This window comes from Manis javanica, chromosome 16 (assembly GCF_040802235.1).
Source record: "Manis javanica isolate MJ-LG chromosome 16, MJ_LKY, whole genome shotgun sequence".
In the NCBI taxonomy this organism is placed as follows: Eukaryota; Metazoa; Chordata; class Mammalia; order Pholidota; family Manidae; genus Manis; species Manis javanica.
This window is the reverse complement of record NC_133171.1, coordinates 15080911-15101441: the sequence shown is the minus strand read 5'-3', so window position 1 is coordinate 15101441 and position 20531 is coordinate 15080911. Positions and strand designations below refer to the sequence as shown.

Sequence of the window (20531 nt, the reverse complement as noted above, 5' to 3'; positions counted from 1 at the left end):
GGAATAAGATTTATTTCTATATATTTTTCAATTTTTCTGCAATGATATTGGTGTGGAGGAAATTTATGGTTTTGTCAGCTTTAATGAGATGTAATTGACATACAGCGTTAAGGCGTACCTGTAAGGATTGATGTATGTATATATTGCACAGTAATTACCACAATATTAGTTAATACATCCATCACTTCATATAGTTAAAATTGTGTGTGTGTGTGTGTGTGTGCGTGTGTGTGTGTGTGGAACTTTTAAGATCTACTCTCTTAGCAACTTTTGAATATACAGTGCAGTGTTGCTACATAGTCCCCATGCTGTAATTATATCCCCAGACCCTATTCTTGCACCTGGAAGTTTGTGCCCTTTGACCACCTTCACCCATGGCCCCCCACAGCCCACCCACCTCTCGCAACCTCTCTTCTATTGTTCCTATGAGTCCATTTTGTAGACCCCGCATCCAAGTGTGATCATATGGTATTTGCCTTCCAAGTCACGCAGACCTGTAAAGACCTTCCCATAACCATTTGTTCTCTGAGAGAGGAGTAGAATGGGGCCAGGATTAAAGTGTGAGCAATTGTGAAGAAACTGAGGAAACTCAAAATGCACATGGAATTTATTAGACCGTTGTTCACTCTGGGTCTGAATGTAGGCCCGCCACCCTCCTCAGAGAGCAGGGGGAGCTGGGGCCGTGAGTGGGGCTGACCAGGGCAGAGAGAATGGGCCACACTGCTGCTGGCCTATCTGTTCATCTCAAAAAGCATGAATGGGGGTAATTACGTGAAGATGCATGTAAAAAACCACTTCGATATATTTGTTATAAAGAGGAGTTGTGCAGTGGACAGATGACTAATGAGATACGAGTTCTGCAGTAGGTATTTTGCAGTTATTTGCATTTTTTAAGGAAAGACTATCCATTTGACTCTTTTTCTTATCCAGCAGCTCCAGCACCAGCAGGGGATGGTTTCCACACAGCCCTGGATTTCAGGGCAGAGCCCAGCCCCACTAGGCGGTCTTGGCGGACACAGGGCTCGGAGAGGCGAATGGCCACTCCCGAGAGGCCTCAGAGGACCGCAAAGAGAAAGGGGTGTCTCAGGGGGAAACGGCCGCTCGGGGGCCTTGCTGACCACTGATGACACAGCGGTACAGAGGATGGCCAGGGAGTGGGGAGGACGGGGGGCGATACGTCAGACTTGGCCACACGGGGCCACAGGGGGCTGGTACGGGAGCAGCCAGTGCCTGGAGGTCAGGCCCTCATGGTGGTGGCGATGGTGAGCATGGCCACTGCCCACGAGGGGCCTTGCCTTACGGTGCTGCGGCCCTTAACGCGGGGCTCCGAGGCAGGGCAGCCTGGAGCCGGGCAGCTTCCACTCAGGAAGGGCAGAGAGCTAATGTCTACAGACACTACTCCACCTCAGATTCTAAGTTTGTCATATTTTTCTCTGATTTAGCAACCTTTCTGAAAGTGGGATTATCTCCAATTTACCAAATGAGAAAACTGAGACTTGGAAAACTTGCAAAGCTTGTCTTGATTCACACGACCAGTAAACAGAAGGGCCAGCATTCAATTTCAACTCCCAAAGTCTAGGTTATTCCTTTAACACCCACTATGCCCTTTGTCCCTCCTGTATCACAAAACCTCTGTTAACAATAACCTTGTTAAACATGCAGTTTTTGCAAATTCATTGAGGAAAATATTCAGAGGAAATATATTTCTTGCTTTGATACAGTGTTTACCACTGTGCTTTATGATAGTTCATTTGTTTCTTTTTTCTTTTTTGCTGAATGAATAACTGAATAATATGGAGAAAAAGAATGTGATTCATTCAGTCATTATGGATTAGAAGACTCCTGTTGGGCTGTTCAATACCAGGATCCATTTGGAGGACATTGTGCAATAGTTTCCCACTCACTAGGCTGTAACCTGACAGTGCTTAAAACAGAGGCTGTAATAGAGTCGGTTCTTTAAATATACTAGTCATTGAGTTGATGAATTAATGAACTAATAAACAGTCTTGAGTTCAGCCATCCCTGCTTACTGGTTACTAAACCTTGGACAAATTAGACTTTTAGGCACTCTGAACCTTTGACTTTGACTTTGTGAAGTAAATGAACAGCCTGCCTACAGCTCAGGTGTATTCTGTAAAATAGGTGAGGAGGATAGAAACTAACATTGATTGAATTCATGTTATAGATTCTTTGATAAGTATTTTCACCTGCATTTGTGTAAGTGAAGTATGGATATGGGCAAAGTTTTATAATCAGTCATTTATTAAACAATTTGTACATGAGCTTCTGTAGAATAATTATTCAGCTGAATGACATGAGAGGCCACTCTGGGAACTTAAATGACATATTTTGGATGAGTAAGAGAAAATATAAAAAATAACTCCTGGAACATATTACATCAGGAAGTGGAACAGGCAGGCCGCATGACCCCGTTAAGAAAGATGAGCACAAATCACTAGTCACAGAAATGTAAGACGGCTGCCATGAGTGGCCAACCCAAGGAGTCTTCATGGTCAAGGACTGAGAGAGCTGTGCCCTGTCCCTGCCACTCAGGCCATAGGGTCCTGGGATGAGAGGGCAGAGGTCTGAGCCGGCGTGGCCCTACAGCACAGAACTCCAGTGATTTTCCAAGACTGTGCACAGAGTCAAGGGTAACACAAGAACTGTAGTTTAGCCCACCTTAGCTACAATCTAATTTTAAATCTTTCAATATCCATTACCGAGTCCACATTCTCCTGGGAGGTTTGGGGTTATTTCTATCCTGCGTTCCCATTTCTAGCATGCGGCTTTGCTAGAAGTCTATAACCAGCACGGAAGTAGGACAAACTGCGCCAAAACAAGGAATAGCTCCCGTTCCGATGAGCGTGCCACCTAAAGACACAGATAGTGCAGGAAAGAAACCAAACAGCTATGTAGTCACAAATAGCATAAATGCCATTATTTTTAGACTGAGCAATTGGAAGATAATTTCTCAAGAGAGAAAAATAAATGACTAGCAACTACTAGTAGAGACGTGTGTCTAAAGGGTGGTGCCCACACGTCAGAACACAGGAAGATGACTGGAGGGGCTCAGAATCACTGCCCTATTCCCTCTCCCCTTTGCCCCAGCTCTGCTTCCCACCACTTCCAGGTACTGGTATTCACTGAAGATATGCGCCCTCCCATGGCTACATACTTGTTGACTAGAGAAACCTCAATATTAAGAATCTTTGAGATTCAGCAGCATTATCTCTGCCGGTATGAATACCAGGGAAAACCGTGATAATCATGTTTGCATCATTCTTTACAGTTTCAAGATTTTTTCACCTGCATTTTTCCATATGAGCTTCACAAAAATCACTGCATTAGATAAGGTGTACTATATATCTGGCCCCAAAAGATATTGCAATTTGCCTCTGAGTTGCAAACCTAGAGCTTAAGTCTGTGCACCCCCTGCTCTCTCGTGCCCAAACCACACCGTCCATGTGACGAATCCTAAAGCTCATCCTGCAGGGGCACCTCCTCAGCAACCACGTGGATTTACAAACTCCCCTCTTACAGACTGTCATCCTTAGTGTGGCCTTCTAGCATACTTACTTACTTTGGTGTATGTATCTACCATATTCTCCTTTTTAAATTTCACCCCGAGTGTGCGTTGTCCCTACGCTGCATGGCATTCTTCGCTGTCTTTCTAATGTCTCCAGAATGTTGCATGTTTCTTTATTATTAGGCATTACTGCTACTTCTGTTCTTTATAGGTTTTTGCTTTTTCATTTTCAACAGTTTTGGTGAAGTTTCATAAAAAGTACTTTTTTCTATTATTTCCTTAAGATAGATGTCTAGAAACTGTATTTTAATAACTTAAAACAGCATATGTAACTTTATAGTTTTTATATCCTTTGCCAAATATCTTTCCAAAAGTATTGAACAAATGCACATCGTGAGGAAATGGCAGTGCCTGTGTTCATACCTGTGCCTTTCAGCCATAGCCCAATAGACACAAATACACTTACTTCATTGGGCATTTGCAACACCATCTCCTAACCACATGTTTTCTAGGTCCTGGAAATGCAATGGTGAATAAGGAAGGCCCACAGACAGCCTCTTCTCAGGAGCTCTGGGTCACTCTGCCACACATAACTCCAGAGACTCAGGGGGCAGGAATTAGGTGCAGCCAGAACACGTGTGTTTAGGGAACAAAGTATCTCACAGGATTTGAGTGGTGACCTGTCTTCCAGCTTTGCTCGATTCCGTCTTGTGTATGCCATCATACTCAGGGGTCAGCGCCCTCGTGAATGCACCATAGGCATTTGCTTATGCTCCACGTCAGACTCAGAAAACCCCCGATTCATCAGCTCTTGGTTGTGTATTTCCCTTGGGATCCTGGGCAATATTTCTTTTCAGATTTTCAGGTAAGAGATGTCATAAGCCTGTGGTGGCTCTTCCATAGCACCAGGCAAACCATGTCTGTGGAGAAGAAACCAGAGGAGAATCAGGTTTATTTCTGTACCTGCTGCTAAGTGTGTGACCTACGCATGATAGCTAATTAGTCTGTGTGTCATGGATCAAGTGGATAAAAATACCTTCCCCTGCTGCTCCTTGGCTACCCTGATTCGGCCAGTTCCCATCACAAGCTAGCTTTCTGCTGGAAGCAGGCCCCTCTTCTTAGATTCCTTTAATTCCCCATTTTCTTCCAGGCTTAGTCCCAGTTACAAGCTCCAGGCCGTCAGTCAAGACCCAACTCAGCAGGCACCACCTCCAGGAAGCCTGCCCCCCTTCACTGCAGCCAGCGTTCATCTGCTTCCATTCTGCCTCTGGCCTGTGACGTTAAATTCAGCACTTCATTGGGAATTGCTTTCAATCGTTGCCAAGTTGTTTGCTGTCTGTACTAACCCCTCGTACTTGCCTACCAACTCTGCCCCAAAGACCTAAGCCAAAGACTACATTTCTGTTTAATCCTACAGGAACTGCCACAGCACCAGAACCACGCAAGGTGGCCAAACAACGTTCTCTTAAAAGTGATGAAAGCCACCAAAGGAGTCAAAGCTTAAAGGGACTCAATGCCAGAGACAAAGAGCTGCAGAGAAGGGAGGTGGAGACTGTGCACAGCCTCCCCATGGGCATGCTGAGACCCTCATGATGCGCACACACGGGGGGACTGCAGGGAAGAAGCAGGCGGAGCGAAGGGCTGAGAAGCCGTTCCTGCAGCGCTGAGGACACCGAGGTTGGAATTCTGGGCCAGCCATGGTGGAAGGAGACCTCAACTCTAGACTGAAACATCCCCAAAGGGCTCACAGTGGAATTAAGGCTATACTGTGAAAGTCCAGACAAGAGAAGAATTTCCATGGCGAATCCTGAAACCTAGCTTTGACTGGATTGGGGTGAACTTGCACTAGACCTGGAATGATGGAAGAGACTGTGAAAAAAATCCCACAACATCTCTTAAGAAGGACAGCATTATCCACAGCCATGGCAACGTTTTTTTTTTTAATCCAACCATTGATAATTAAATAATTCCATTAAATCTCACTTTACATCAAATAATTGAAGTCTACTGTATATAACAATAAAACACATGGTTTAAGTTGTACCATTTGGTAAGTTCATAAATGCATAGCCCCATATAAGTATCATGATAACTATGGAGCAGAGCATTTCCGTTTCCCCAGGAAGCTCCTTCGTGATTCGTCACAGATAAATCCCCATCCAGGCCACCACTGGAGTATTTTCTGCCACTACAGATGAGTTTGATCCATTCTATAATTTTATGTATAGAGAAATAGAGTACATACAGATTTCTTACTCTGTCTCAGGTAAATGCCTGGGAGTGGAACTTCTGTCACCTGGTAAGAATATGTTTACCTGTCTAAGAAAATAGTAAATGTTTTCCAGATCGTCTGTTCACCCAAAGAGCAGCATATGATACATCCAGGTGCTCTCCATTCTTGCCAAAAGTTAGTACATCAATCTTCTTTGATCTCCTATTTTTCTGAATTGGTAAGTGTAGCTCCAGGTTGATCAATTTTGCTGAACTCTTCAAATAATAGGTTTTTGGTTTAACTTATTTATTTTCCATTCATTTTCTATTTCATTAATTTATGCTCATTACTATTTCCTGTTTCATTAACATTGGTTTTTAATTTTTTCTTCTGTTTAGATCTTCTCAACAAGGAAATTCAGATCATTGATTTTTGGAGCTTTTGTTTTCTGTCTAATATAAGAACTTAAACAAGAAATTTCTCCCTCTGTACTGTTTTAGGTGAATATCACAAATTTTATATTGATAATTAATTTTTATGTAGTTGAAAGTACTTCCTATTTGCCCTATTTTTTTTACCTATATGTTACTTATGGAATATCAGTTAATTGTCAAAGGTGGATGGATCTTCCACATTTTTGTTACCATTTTTAGTTTAATTCCATTGTGGTCAGGGAATATAAACTGCATGAACTCAGATTTTTTTTTTTTAAGTGCATCAAGTGGCTATGGGCTCCTGTCTGGCTCCGTGTTCTACAGATACTAAGTCAAGTTGGTTGATGGAATTGTTGAGGTTAGTACACCTTATTAGTTTACTGCCTTCTATCAATTACTAAAAGGAATGCTGAAATTTCCAACCACAGCTGTGGATTTCCCCATCGTCCCTTCTGTTGTCCAATTTTTCTTCGTGTGGAAATTGTTAATAATGCACGTGTAACAGTGATGTGTCACTTTCATGAACTGACTTGCCCTGCTTACGTGATGAGCTCCCTTCCCTGTAGTACATTCTCCGTCCTGAGGTATACGGTGCTTGAAATGAGTAACAACACCTTCTAGCTTTCTTTCAAATCATCAAGCAGGATATGACTCTTCATGATCTCACCTTTAATTTATCTGAGTCTTTATTTACAGAGTGTTGTTCTTGCAGATGGTACAGAGCTGGACCTTGAGACTTTATCCAATTGGAAAAGTCTCTACATTTTAGTTAGATGATTTGTAACTTACATACTAAGTTAATTTATCAACATGATTGGTTTTCAATCTGCTGTCTTGCTTTTAGTTTTCCAATCGTTTCATTAGTGTTCTGTATAATTTTCTTCTTTTTCTGCCTTTGTTGGGTTAATTGATTACTTTCAATACTCTGCTTTATCTCTTTTAACAACTTCGATTGTTTTTTTTTATGAATTTGTTCTAGGCTTATAATATGTATCATTTTGTCGTTAACACCTACCCTCAAATAATACTGTAACACTTCATGGGTAATATAAGAATCTTAAAAAGTACCCTTTTGTTTTCTTCCATCTCTCCTTTGTGATAATTTTATTATACATTTTGCTTCTACAAATGTTATTAATGCCACAGTGCTCTTTTATTTTTAATTAAAAATTAATAATCTTGCAAGGAAACTATCTATGAGAAACACATTTTAAATATATTTTCACACACACTTAGTATTTCTAGAGCTCTTCATTTATTTGTTAGACCCAAGTTTCCATTGTAATTTTCCTTTGGGCTGAGGAAGTCCCTCTAGCATTTCACATTGTGTGGGTCTGGTAGTGGCAAATACCTTCACATGGATTCCTAGTTTTTGATTGAAAATGTCTTCATGTTGCCTTCATTTTTGAAGGAATCGTTTTGTCAAAAAAATTCTAAATATAATTCTCTATATTAATTTTTTAGCATTTTAGATATCATTTTCCACTAACTTGAATCATTCCTGACAGAGGTCATCAATAATCATTATAACCTTTGTAACTGTTGGAGCAATATGCTTCCTTTTGCCTTTTTCTGCCTCTAGGGTTTTTAATTTATCAGTTACTTTCAGCAGTTCCATAGTATCCTTTGTTGTATTTTTCTTTTAATTTACCTGCTTTTCATTGAGCTTTTCAAACTATAGATTTGTAGTTTTTTCATCTCATACAGGTTTTTTTTTTACATTATGGATATTATGTTTTTTGGCTCCAAAAATTTGATTGTCTGTCATATTTTCATGTGTTACAATATTCATATTTTCTTGAAAATCTCTAAACATATTTTTATGGGCAATTTAAAACTCCTGCCTCTAAATACCATGAATTTGTCTTCATTGCTGGAAATCGAATTTGTCTCCTAGTTTTGTGTGAGCTCTTCTTTGCCTGGTCTCATGGACTTCAACCCACATACATGCAGCTTTGTATCCTAGTATCGGTTAAAGTTTCAAGGAGCCCCCTGTGCATGAACCAAGAATCTTTTCTCTGCAGCGCTCTCTTTTTTACTAGCATTCCGCTCTGCGAATCTCAGCTGTTTCCCTCCCTGAGCCCCACGTCTGTCTCAGCTAAGTCAGGCCGTCACCCTCCATGGCTCCCGCCTCTTCCTGCCACTGGACCGATGCGTCCACACAGCCTGCCTGCTGAGGCTCCTCACATTTGCTGCCCTTTCGGAGAGACAGTCTCATCTTGCCTGGTACCCAACATCATAAAACATTTGCTTCATACATTTTGTCTCCATTTCTAGTTACTCCATCATGAATGGAAGAATTCTGTCTATAGTTTTTCTGAACAGTGTTTGGCTTTCAATAAAAAAGTGCCAGTCATGCCAAGACACAAGGAAAAAAGACCCGAAGAATCAAAACCGAAGGACAAGGGGAACAGTAACAGAAGCGCTTGTGGCTGAAACGTCAGAGGTCACAGACAGGCTTTAAACAGCTGTAGCTGATTTGATCAGAGTAAGCTATGAAAATGGATCATTTTACTAACAAATTATTGTAAGAGTGTTCATTAAACATTCAAGAGATGAAAAATATAAAACCTAAAGTTAATATTCATGTACAAATTTAATAGTGTTTGAATAGATAAGTGTACAAGAACAGAGGAACACTTGTGCATATGTTGTGTAATAAACTGCAAGAAGGTTATATTAGTTTTCTATTGCTGCATAACAAATACCACAAACTTTGAGGTTAAAATATTACACATTTATTATCTCACCATTTCTTTGGGTAAAGAATTTAGACACAGCTTGGCTGAGTCTTGTACTCAAGTTTTCCTGAGGCGGCAAGTCCAAGTCACTCCTGGGGCTGCATCATCAGCAAAGGCTTAGCTCAGGAAAGGCCTGCTCCCAGGCTCCCCCGGGCTGTCGGAAGAGTTCACGTCCTTGGGCTGCGGGCGCAGGTCCCTGCTGTTCTGCTGGCCTTGGTCAGGGAACATTCTAGCTCCCAGCTCATCCCAGGCCCTTGTCCTGTGACCCTCAGACACAGCAGGTCACTCCTTCAAAGCCTGCAAGCCGTCGCTCTCTCTCACTCACGTCTGTCAAGAAGTCTTATGCGCATCACCTCCTCATGGGAGTGACACCCTGTCACTTTTGCCTGTTCTGCTGGTTAAGAGTGAGTCCCAGGCTCTGCCCACTCATGGGCAGGGGCCGCACAAGGGTGTGACTGCTGGAGGGTCACCCTAGGGTGTGTCTCCCACGGCTCCCACACCTCCCTGGAGAGGCGATTCTCCAGGGCCATAAGAGACTTCAGGGAACAATTATATGCCAACACATTGGAAGAACCCAGAAGAAATGGATAGATCCTAAAAACAAAACCTATCGAGACTGACTCATGAAGAAATAGAAAATCTAAACTGACCAAATATTACTAAAGAGATTTAATCTGTAATCAAAAGCCTTCTAACAAACAAAATTCCAGGACCATATGCTTCACTGGTGAATTCTACCATGCATTAAAGGAAGATTAACAGCAATCCTCAAATTCTTCTGAGGAATAGAAAAGGAGGAAATACTTTCACATTCATTTTATGAGGGCAGCAGACCCCAGAACCAGACCAAGCAAGGACACTATGAGGAAAAAAGAAAAAAATACAGGCCAATACCCCTGATGAAAAAGGCACAAAATCCTCAACAAAAGATTAGCAAACCAAAGTCAACAATAAATTAAAAGGACAATGCAAACCATGATCAAATGGGATTCATTCCAGGATGCAAGGATAGTTTAACATCTGCACATCAATGTGATTCACCATGTTATCAAAATGAAGGTAAAATCAACCTGATCATCTCGAAAGATGCAGGAAAAGAATTTCACAAAATTCAATCTCCATTTATGATGAAAACTCTGAACAACCTGAGTATAGAAGGAATATACTTCAACATAATAAATGCCATCCATATATGACAAGCCCACAGCTAACATCAGACTCAATGGTGAAAAGCTCAAAGCTTTTCCTCTAAGATCAGGACAGAGGCGAGGAGCCTGCTCTCACCACTTTATTCAACATACTGGGAGTCCATGCCAGACAATTAAGCAAGAAAGAGAATTAAAAGGCATCTAAACCAGAAAGGAAGAAGTAAATTGTCTCTATCTGTAGATGACATTTTCTAATACGTCTAAAACCCTACAGACTCCACCAAAAACTGTTGGAACTAATCAATGAACTTGGTAAAGTTGTAGAATATAAAATCAACATTCAAAAATCCATTGCATTTCTATACACTAACAATGAACTATCAGGAAGAGAAACTAAGAAACCAATCCCACTTCAACAGCATCAAAAAGAATAAAATATCTAGGAATAAATTAAAGCAGATGAAAAATCTGTACACTGAAAACTGTTAAGACATTGATGGAAGAAATTTAAAAAGACACACATAAATGAAAAGATATTTCATATTCATGGATCAGAATTAAAGAAACTATATTGCCCAAAGCAATCTACAGATTTAATGCAATCCTCATCAAAATTTCAATGACACCTTTTACAGAAATAGAAAAAATTCCTAGCATTTGTATGGAGTCACAAAAGACCCTGAATAACCAAAGAAATACTGAGAAAGAGAAGAAATCTGGAGGAATCACTCTTCCTGACTTTAAACTGTATTGCAAAACTATGTACTCAAAATAATAGATATTAGCATAAACACAGACCCCCGAGGTCAGTAGAGCTAGTGAGAGTCCAGAAATAAGCCCACACATACATGGTCAATTAATTTACAACAAAGGTGCCACACATACACAAGGGAGAAGGATGGTTTCTTCAATAAATGATGTCAGGAAAATAATAACAACACGTAAAAGAATGAAACTGGACCCCTATCTTACACCATACACAAGAATCAGTTCAAAATGGACTAAAGTAAGATGTGAAACCATGAAAATCCCAGAAGAAAATAGGCAGTAAACTCTTTCACATCAGTCTTGGCAATGATTTTTTAGATTTGACAACAGCAAAGGCGATAAAAGGGAAACTAAACAGGTGGGACAACATCAAACTAAAAAGCTTCTACACAGCAAAGGACACCATCAGCAAAATGCAAGGCAACCTACAGTATGGGAGAAGATATTTGCAAACCATTTATCTGATAAGGGGTTAATATCCAGAATATATGTTAAAAATGCCTTCAACTCAATATCAAAAAAAAAAGTCAAATAATCCAATTGAAAACTGGACATTTTTCTAAACAAGACATACAAATGGCCAAGTATATGAAAAGATGCTCACAGCACTAATCATTAGATAATCCAAGTCAAAAGCACAAATAGATATCCCCTTACACCTGGTAGGCAGGCTGTCATCCAAACGACAAGAAGTAACAGGTGCCAGTGTGGATGTGGAGGAGGGGGCCCTGTGCACTGCTGGTGGGAATGTCAACCGGTGCAGCTGCCATGGGAAGTAGTGCGGAGATTCCTCAAAAACTTAAAAATAGAACAACATTATGGCCCAGCCATTCCACTCTGGGCACATATCCAAAGGAATTGAAATCAGTATGTCAGAAACATATCTGCACCTCTGCTCGTTGCAGCATTTTTTATGATGACCAAGACATGTCCATTAGGGGATCAGGGATGAATGTATAAAGAAGTTGTGACATACATACACAATCAAATATTGTTCATTACATTTTATACCACCAACTAATACAATGTTATGTATCAATTATATCTCAGTAAAATGGGGGATAATAAAGTATCCAAGTAAAGAATAAAAATTCTAAAATAGAGATAGATGCATAGACATTAAAGACAGATAAGTGATAGATATATATGATATGATATAGGTGATATACACAGATGCAGATATAGATTTTTTCTCTTAGAAAGAATGCATGTTAGTACAAAAGACATGGGGAACACAAGAAAAATATCTATATTTAATGGAAGAGAGAAAATGGACCAATATATGAGGAGATACTAGCTGCCAATTTTTCAAAACCCTTTGAAGACATCTAATCACAACTTCAAAAACATTATAAATCTCAAACAGGAAAACATACAGTGGGAACCATGTCCAGACATATCATACTAGACTGAGGAAAAATAAAAGAGAAAGAAAAAATAAATCACAGCTAGAGATGAGGAAACATTTCCTGCAAATGAGTGCTTACCAGGCAGAGAGTAGCCTTTTCACCGGAAGTGGGAAGTGGAAAGGCAGGTAGGATGGCGCAGCTAAAGTGCTTTCCATAGCAGCTCACAGGCCTCCTTCAACAGAGAGGACATATGAAATGGTGAAACAATATTTGCAAAATAAAATATGAGGAAATCATGTTCTTGGTAGGCAAAGTTATCTTAAACAGGACCCCAAGGACTAACCTTTAAGGAAAAGACTTGTGGGTGGACTTCATTAAAATGAAGATTCTGTTTAGCACAGGACATCACTGATGAGTGAGCATCCGAGGCATGGAGTGGGGGGAGGCATCCCCAACATGCTCACTCAACTAACGTTTATATCCAGAGTAGGCAAAACTCTCAAATCAACAATAAAAAGCCCATTTTTGTTGACAAATCAATTGTTTTAATGGACAAAGGACTTGAATGGGCATTTCACTAAAGGGATTATAAGACTGTCCAATAAAGGTAAGAATATGTCACTCCCATCATTGATCATTGAGGAAATGCAAGTTAAAACCATTAGATACTCATTAGAAGCAGAATCCTTGAATGAATAAATAAATTATGGCACACTTATGCAATAAAATATCATACAGCAACAGAAATGAGCCATATAGTGCGATGACCTGAGAATGCTCGCAGGATCATGCTGAGTAAAGGAAGCCACACAGAGAAGAGCACAGATGATGACCTTCACATCAACTCAAAAACTGGCAAAACCAACCTATGGTACCGGAGGCCAGATCGTGGTGATATGCAGGGTGTAAGGAGGACTTCCAGGGGTCTGGTATTGTCTCTATTCTCATCTGGATGTTCGTTATGTGGGTGTTTACATACGCAAAATTTAATCAAGCTGTATTTTCAAGATCTGTCATATCACATGTATTGTATTTTAATAAAAATGGCTACAAAAAGTAAGATTAAACCATATAGAAATCCTATTTTAATACGTTGTGATAATGCAGACATTCAACAGGGAAAGATTAAAAGTAAAGGACTCAGTAAGCACACATTTATTTTCTCTCTGAGATAAAATGAAAATACCTCACAGTAATAGGAGAGGATGTGTAGGAGTACTTGGACAGATATCTTAAATTACTCGTGAATGCCATCTATTACCACTGTTTTCACAACGCAGGTGATATTTTCATTAGAAAGATTATTCTTCATCCTTCCAGATACCAACCGTCTCAATTTTCTGAAACCTATATTAGTATATTGGGTGCTCATTATATTTCAGACCCTATAACGAGCATTTCCACTGCATTACCAGGAGCTATATAGTCTCAACAATCCCACAAGGTCAGCTCAGGAACTATTACTAGTCCCACATTACCCATGAGGAAACTGAAGCCTACTGATGCCAATAACAGGGGCATCGGCAGCGCTCACACTGAGGGAATGACGGTGCTCGGCCAGTAGCTGCTGAGAAAAACGGAAAAGATTTCTAACCCTTTTCCTCTATGCTCTGTGTTCATAACCCCCCAGCTAGCCTCTCAGAGGGAACCTTAAAAGTAAAATGCAAAGTTGGGCTGAGCCTGAAATTGAGGGTGATCCTTAGGTAGCTCATTATTCATGAATACCATTTGCACAGTGGTCCTAGTGTTCTGCTTTCACTGTCTGCCGACTCATTCCTCTACCAACTATTTACTGAGCATCTACCATGTACCAGAGTGGGTAGTATGATGGCAAACAATAGATATGAAACTCCTGTTCTCATGGAACTAACCATCTGGGGAAGAAAACAAATAAATAATGGAAAAAGGGAAAAGAAAGATAGATGTTATTACTAAGGAAAAGGGGTACAGACTCAGGCTGTTATAATGAGGATGCCTGAGAAAAACCTCCCCCACAAGGCCACCTCAATGAGAAGCAGAGCCGAGCAGACCAGGAGAAGGGGATCCACAGCAAGGGGCCAAAGGCCCCATGCCCTGGGTGGGCTGGGAGGACTGGGGCCGGAACGCCTGATGCCGGCGAGCAGACGTGCCCCAATATCGCCTTTAAATGCTTGTCTTGAATTGTAAGTAGGGTATTGTCTGTGTTCATTCTGACTTGACAATTAGGCCTACTAGTATCAGTAGAAATATGCACACTGTGCTATATTACGAGTGACTTGGCTCTGACCCTAAACTTTGCTTAGCAAAGCGAAAGCTCTGAAATTTGCTAGACCAGCCAGTTCAGAGTCAGTTTGTGAGCAACTATGAGCATGTCTTGGGGATATAACCCGCCCTAACAGTTTATAACAGCAGCTCTCTAGCCACATGCTATCCTGGAGATGGCTTTTCAAACCCCACTGTGGCCCTTGTTGTCTTGTTAAAATGCAAACAACTTCTGGGTCAGGAAGCCTGGGGGGCCTGGGCATCGGCAGTCCTGACAAGTTCCCGACATTGCCTGGGTTACTGGCTCTTGAGCCACACTTGGACTAATAAGACTTTAGAAGGTGTCAGGTACATAAAGATCGGACTGAAGAGCCCAAAGACCTTTAGTTCCTGTCGGAACGGCATCTGGACAACGGTGCAGCTGGCCTGCTTCTCGGCCAGGCTGTGGTCGTGGAGACCCTGTTAAACAGCGTCTGTGAGAGCACTCTACAGACCACGCCAGTGCATAATTAATGTTACTTTTTATCTAGTGGAAAGTTAACCACCTCAAATAACTGGATTACCGATGATGGAGCCATTAAACCCATGTCTTAGTAAAACATTCTCAGACACACTGGGTGACAGGTCAGTCGCTCCCATACGGGAGGAGACCAGCGAGTTTTCGCATCGTCGTCACAGGAGGCCCCTTGTGTCTTTCTGTGCGAAGTGGGATCAGTCACTGTATGTTTCAGCGTCATGTTACACACTGAGAACAGACACGGCTTTACAGGGTAGTCTTTGCCCTCAAGGATCTCCAATACAGTTGAAAGAGTGAGAAAAATAATTAAAGGGAATATAATTAGCTGCTAATTAGGATGATAGCACTTAATCACCATAGGGGATCAGAGGCACGTGAGAGCGTCGGGGTCTGGTGGGGATTCTCTTTCCTGCATCCCACCCTGGGCAGGGGACCAAGCTAAACCACCAGCTGCCTTGATTTCTCCATCCCGGGCCCGTTCACAGGGCACAGTGTGAGGAGCCCCCTTTCCCAGCTATGCTGTTTCCTGCCTGTGACACTACAGACATGCAGCCACATGACGCCCTGATCACACTCCTATGAGAGGCAGTGGGAGCAGAGAGGGCTGCAGCGTTCCGGCCCTAAAACACGTATGCTTGGAGATACATTTACGCACGTAAGCGTCACACTGTTTGCCAGCAGGGCATATTTAGGACTCTTAACTCCTTTGTCCCCTTCCAGCCAGACTTCCACTCAGGACTGACCCTGGGTCACCTCCAGAGCTTCATATTCCAGGTTTCCATTTCTTTGAAAAAGTTAAAAAAAGAGATTTGGTAGCTGAGTCTATCTGGTTTAGCATCTCTATGGTCCTTCTGTGATGATGATGCAAAAACTCACTGGTTCCCTTCTACGTGTGAGCAACTGACCTGTAATACTGTCAAAATTATGCCAAAAGTAAGGTCTGATATTTGCTTTTCATCCATTGTTGGCTTAAACTAGCCTTTCTTCTGTGCTTTCACTTCTATGGTGTGTGCGTGTGCACGTGTGCAGAATGTAGTCGGAACTTCAATATAATTGTGTGTTTTATTAGCAGTATTATAAGTTTTTGTTTTACTTTCCAAAAGTTGTAATATTCAAGAGGCTTCATGAAAGAGGTAGCCCTCCAAACCCTGTAGCTGCAGCCCGCTCTAAATCATGAGAAAAAGAGCGAATTCAATTCCGGCACGTGCTGCAAAATACCTGAGCGGCTCTCCTCAAAACTCTCAGTCATCAAAAAGGAGAATAATCGCAGCAAAGAGAGTAAGAAGATACATACACACGATGACTCAGTGTAGTGTGGGGTCCTGATGGGTTCCTCAAGCAGGGCGAGGACCTTGGTGAGAAGTAAGGCGATCTGAACAGAGTGTGGGCTTCACCTAATAGCCACGTATCGATGCAGCTTCCTTAGTTGTGACAAAGGGGTCGGATTTATAAGGCATTAGTAATAGTAAATTAAAGGCTGAGTATGGAGAATGTGAGAACTCTCCAGACAGTCTTTGCAATTTTTATATTAACTTTAAATTATTTTAAAATTAAAAGGTTAAAAACTGTAACAGTCATAAGTAAATTATTATTTAAAAGTAATTTAAATATTTAGACCACTAAGAGTGGAATAATTTTGAGTTTTCAGCATATCCCTGAGTCCTATTAAAAACTCAAAAACACTCATTGTTTCATCAGTAGTTATTCATTGTTTTACTAAATTCCACTCAAGGAACTAGTACATTAATAAACAGCTAACAATGACAGCAGTGATAGAACTTGAAGATAATGGGGGAAATTAGGCCAAACGGCACAACGGTTCCGGGTCAGCTTCGTGAACAGCTACGTGTGAAGCTCACCACATGGTGTGCAGTGGTTGAGGTGGGAGCACTCACATACCATCATGTGGTGTTTTCCTACATTCCATATGGAAACATATTTTTTTTATAATTGAAACGTTTTGGTGTGTGAGAATTGCATACAGCAGAGGAACGGAATATTTCAAGAACATAATGAGAGCTCAGCATAAGATTCTACAAGGGACGACACATTTGAAATACGGAAACGGAAGCAAGCATGCTAACTGGGAAAATGCGTGTTTTCTCTCCTGCTGGTCTCACAGGAGATTACCAAGCTGAGAAAACTCAGTTGTACTCCTGCCAAAGACAGAGAAACGATGCTCGGTAGGATTCTGCTTCAGTGAAAGAGGTCAAAGTACACTTTCCTTACAAGCATGCACGTTCATATGCAACATAAAGGGACAAATATTAAAATGAAACCATAAATTCAGAAACACTTTTATCTCTGGATATTTTTCTGCATTAGGCCCTAAAGATAAAATGTTCCCAAATTAAAATGTGAAATCAGGATTTTAGTATATCTGCTTTAACAGGATTTTATATCTGCTCCTAATTGTATGCCAGGCAAATATCCAAACTTCCACACAAATCTGAATATAAAACCATTAAATAAATATGTATGTATGAGTATATACAGTTATACACATAAATATATATAAACCAATTAAATATTAGAGTACTATTATTGGATAAATTACCTTCCCCTTTGGGAATAGTGATTAAAAGATTCAAAATTCTGCAGTTATCTACATACTTAAGTTAATCTTTTTTAAAAATTAAATTTGAATTTAATTGGAACCTGACATAATGGAGATGATGGAAAGATGATAGGAATCATTTAAGCAGAGGTATTAAATGGGAACCTAGGATAGGCTGACGTAATAGAGGGAATCCATAGTTAGAAGACAGCCAAGTATAGATCCTTAGGAAAACACGTTTTTACATGACAGAAGAAAAAACAAAACCAAGAAAGTAGAAAAAGCAACAACTTTGAAAGTAGAACAAAGTCAAAATCTAGAACTCAGTTCCTCTATTTCCGAGTACAAACATGAACCCTTTGACTCTGTGCTCTTCAGTAAAGAAGGGAATTTAACTCTTATTTCATCAGCTCAAAGAGAATATTAATCTAATGTATGCAAGGTGCTTGGCTCAGTTCACTGCACAAAATGAACATTCAGTAAGTATTACTTTCCTTCCCCGTAAACACTTACTCTCTTGAAAAGGAAAGTGAATCATGAGAACCAAAGCAGACATTTTTTACAGTCATTGAATAACAGAATTCAGGGAAACAACATTGATCTTTTAAGAAAGGTGTGATATTTCCATGGCACATTTCATGCCGGACCAACTTAATTCACAGCCAACAAATTTTGACTCTATCCCAGTTTCCAAAGAGCCAGCTTATACCTCACTGAATGAAAGTCACCTTAAAGAGGAGGTATGCTCGTAAACAGGGAGAGGATATTGTACCTTAAATTCAAAAATTCCTCAGAGTGTCATCTTTTTTGCCAATTCTGGCCATTCTGTTGGTCCATAAAAATATTCTTCCAAAACTAAAACCAAGCTGACAAAATTTAGAAAATCCGAATATATTAAAAGAGTCAAACTAAAGGACCTGGAAAAGAAGTTAAGTAACACGATATGTCTGTGTAAAGGATGTAAAACTTCAACTGCTCTTGGACTTCTTAAATGCCTGTTTTCCTTTTAAAATACTTTTGGGAACAGGGAAACCCCAAAAGGTGTTTTACTAAGCACTTTCTCTGTTCCTGTGGGAATGTCCCAGAGGAAATTTAATCTTCATGATTCTGATACTTTCACACTTAACATCAAAGAATTGTTTTATAAGAGTTATTTGATATATTAAGAGGCTTTTTAAGCTTTTTTCCAAGGCTTTCAAATTGTTTTTCTTGGAAAAATATGTGGTTATATGTAACTAAGGGGAAACTAACTCATATACCACTGAGTTCAAATTCAGTTCAAAATTTCAATGCCAAATTCTCTAGAGAAAAGCTTTTTCCTGGTTAAAAAGTAGTAACACTTCCTCTATTCTAACATTTCAGCTAAATACCCCCATTTTATAGCAAATACAGATACTTTTATCACTCTACCAATTCCATATACATCACTACAGAAAGAAGTGACTCCTCACACAATGGGAGTAAAAAGGTTGCATGTCCTGGTGTGTTGCTCACGTGCATTCGGGATGCGTGAATGACTTCACATGGTTCTGCAGAGTTCAAAGGGTGAATGGAAGAGAATGGGAACTCTACTAGTCCTAGATGGTTAAATACCCCAAAGTTGCCAAAATTCTCTCTATGAGGAGCAAAAACATTTAATCATCCTCTTTAAAGATCATTACAGCTTTGGACTTTTCTAAGTTTTAAGCCAGAAATATACAGACACCATCACCTGTTCTCTGGACTATAGATATAACCTCTATTTGGTCTCTCTACAATTTTCATTCCCTCTCTTCAGACCACCATTCATAAATGTAGAGACATAGTGAAAAGATGGCCATTTATAACCAGGATGCATGTCCTCACCAGACACCCAGCTTCCAGGAATGTGGGAAATAAAGGCTATAAGGCACCAGTGCATTGCATTCTGTTACAGCGGCCTGAGCACACTAAAATGATGACTGTCCATTTTGCAAGAAAATCTAAGCAGACACTGAGCTCGTGGTGTGCCCTGCCCTCCGTCAGGAACCCTCAGGGAGGGCCATGTGCACAGCCACTCACCCGGCTGCACCTCTGCCCACGCTGGTTGCTCTGCTGGGGCTGCGCCCACCCACCCTTTGGCCCATTCACTCTCCACTCACTGGTGTTTCCTTACCAAACCTTGCTCTGGAGAAGACCTCTCATGGTCATGCATCCTGCTTTACCCTGGGCATATTGTCATGATACTTAAAACAAATGCAAATCAAATTTGGAACTTTCTTAATGTTTCAATAATTGAACTGAACTTCTCTCTTGAGCTCCATTATGATTCACTGCAGAAAACCTAGTCTAATAATATCCAGATAAACTGTCATTTCCCCATCTCTTTATAAATCTCCAGGTTTATTATTCTCTGTTCTTCTCCGATGCCTATGATCTAAGTACCAGGGGCTGTATTCCTATTCAGGTATTGATGGCAGAGGACGTCTGCTTCACCCTCTTGGCAAAATAATTCATTCCATTGGCTCTTTAGCAACTTCTGGTCCCTCTTTACCAGCCCAGGGTCCACATGTTTCATGCAGACTAATTATTCTGAGCTCATTCTTGGTCTGTATGGCTGATCATCTTGACAAGTTTCTCCACTTCCCATCAAGATCCATTTCTCTCTGTAATGTAGGAAAGTATAAATACTGCCAGTGCTGTGGGAGAATGTGGTGTGTGTGTGTGTGTGTGTGTGTGTGTGTGTGTGTGTGTGTGTGTGTACATATCAATACTTCTGTCCAGTGGCACCAGGGAGCCACTTCTCTCTCCCATATTGCCACTGAGTAGAAATTACTTTTCTTTGAAGGTTCCACACTTCTTAGCCTTCACCCTGAGAGGGAAGGTCCTTTTGCTTTGGGATATCAACTAATTTATATGTAAACTTATCTTTACTCCCAAAACCTGGGTTGTTACCAGAGAGAACTGGGGTGTATGTATTCATGGCAAGTATCCAACTGCATCTAGATATTAGTAATGCCTCTGCTTAATTGGGCACTTTTTCAATTTTATTCTAATACATTTTAATACTTTAATGTTTA

At 40.6% G+C, this 20531-nt stretch overlaps 1 long non-coding RNA gene across 1 annotated transcript in view; it reads right to left on the bottom strand.

Annotated features, from left to right (window-relative positions):
* Positions 1-2292: 2292 nt before the first annotated feature.
* LOC140846737 (uncharacterized) overlaps positions 2293-20531 on the bottom strand; it is a 202267-nt gene continuing 184028 nt past the window's right edge. The window contains exon 3 of the long non-coding RNA XR_012126105.1: positions 2293-4446. This is a non-coding gene — a long non-coding RNA (uncharacterized lncRNA). The remainder of the gene's footprint in view (positions 4447-20531) is intronic.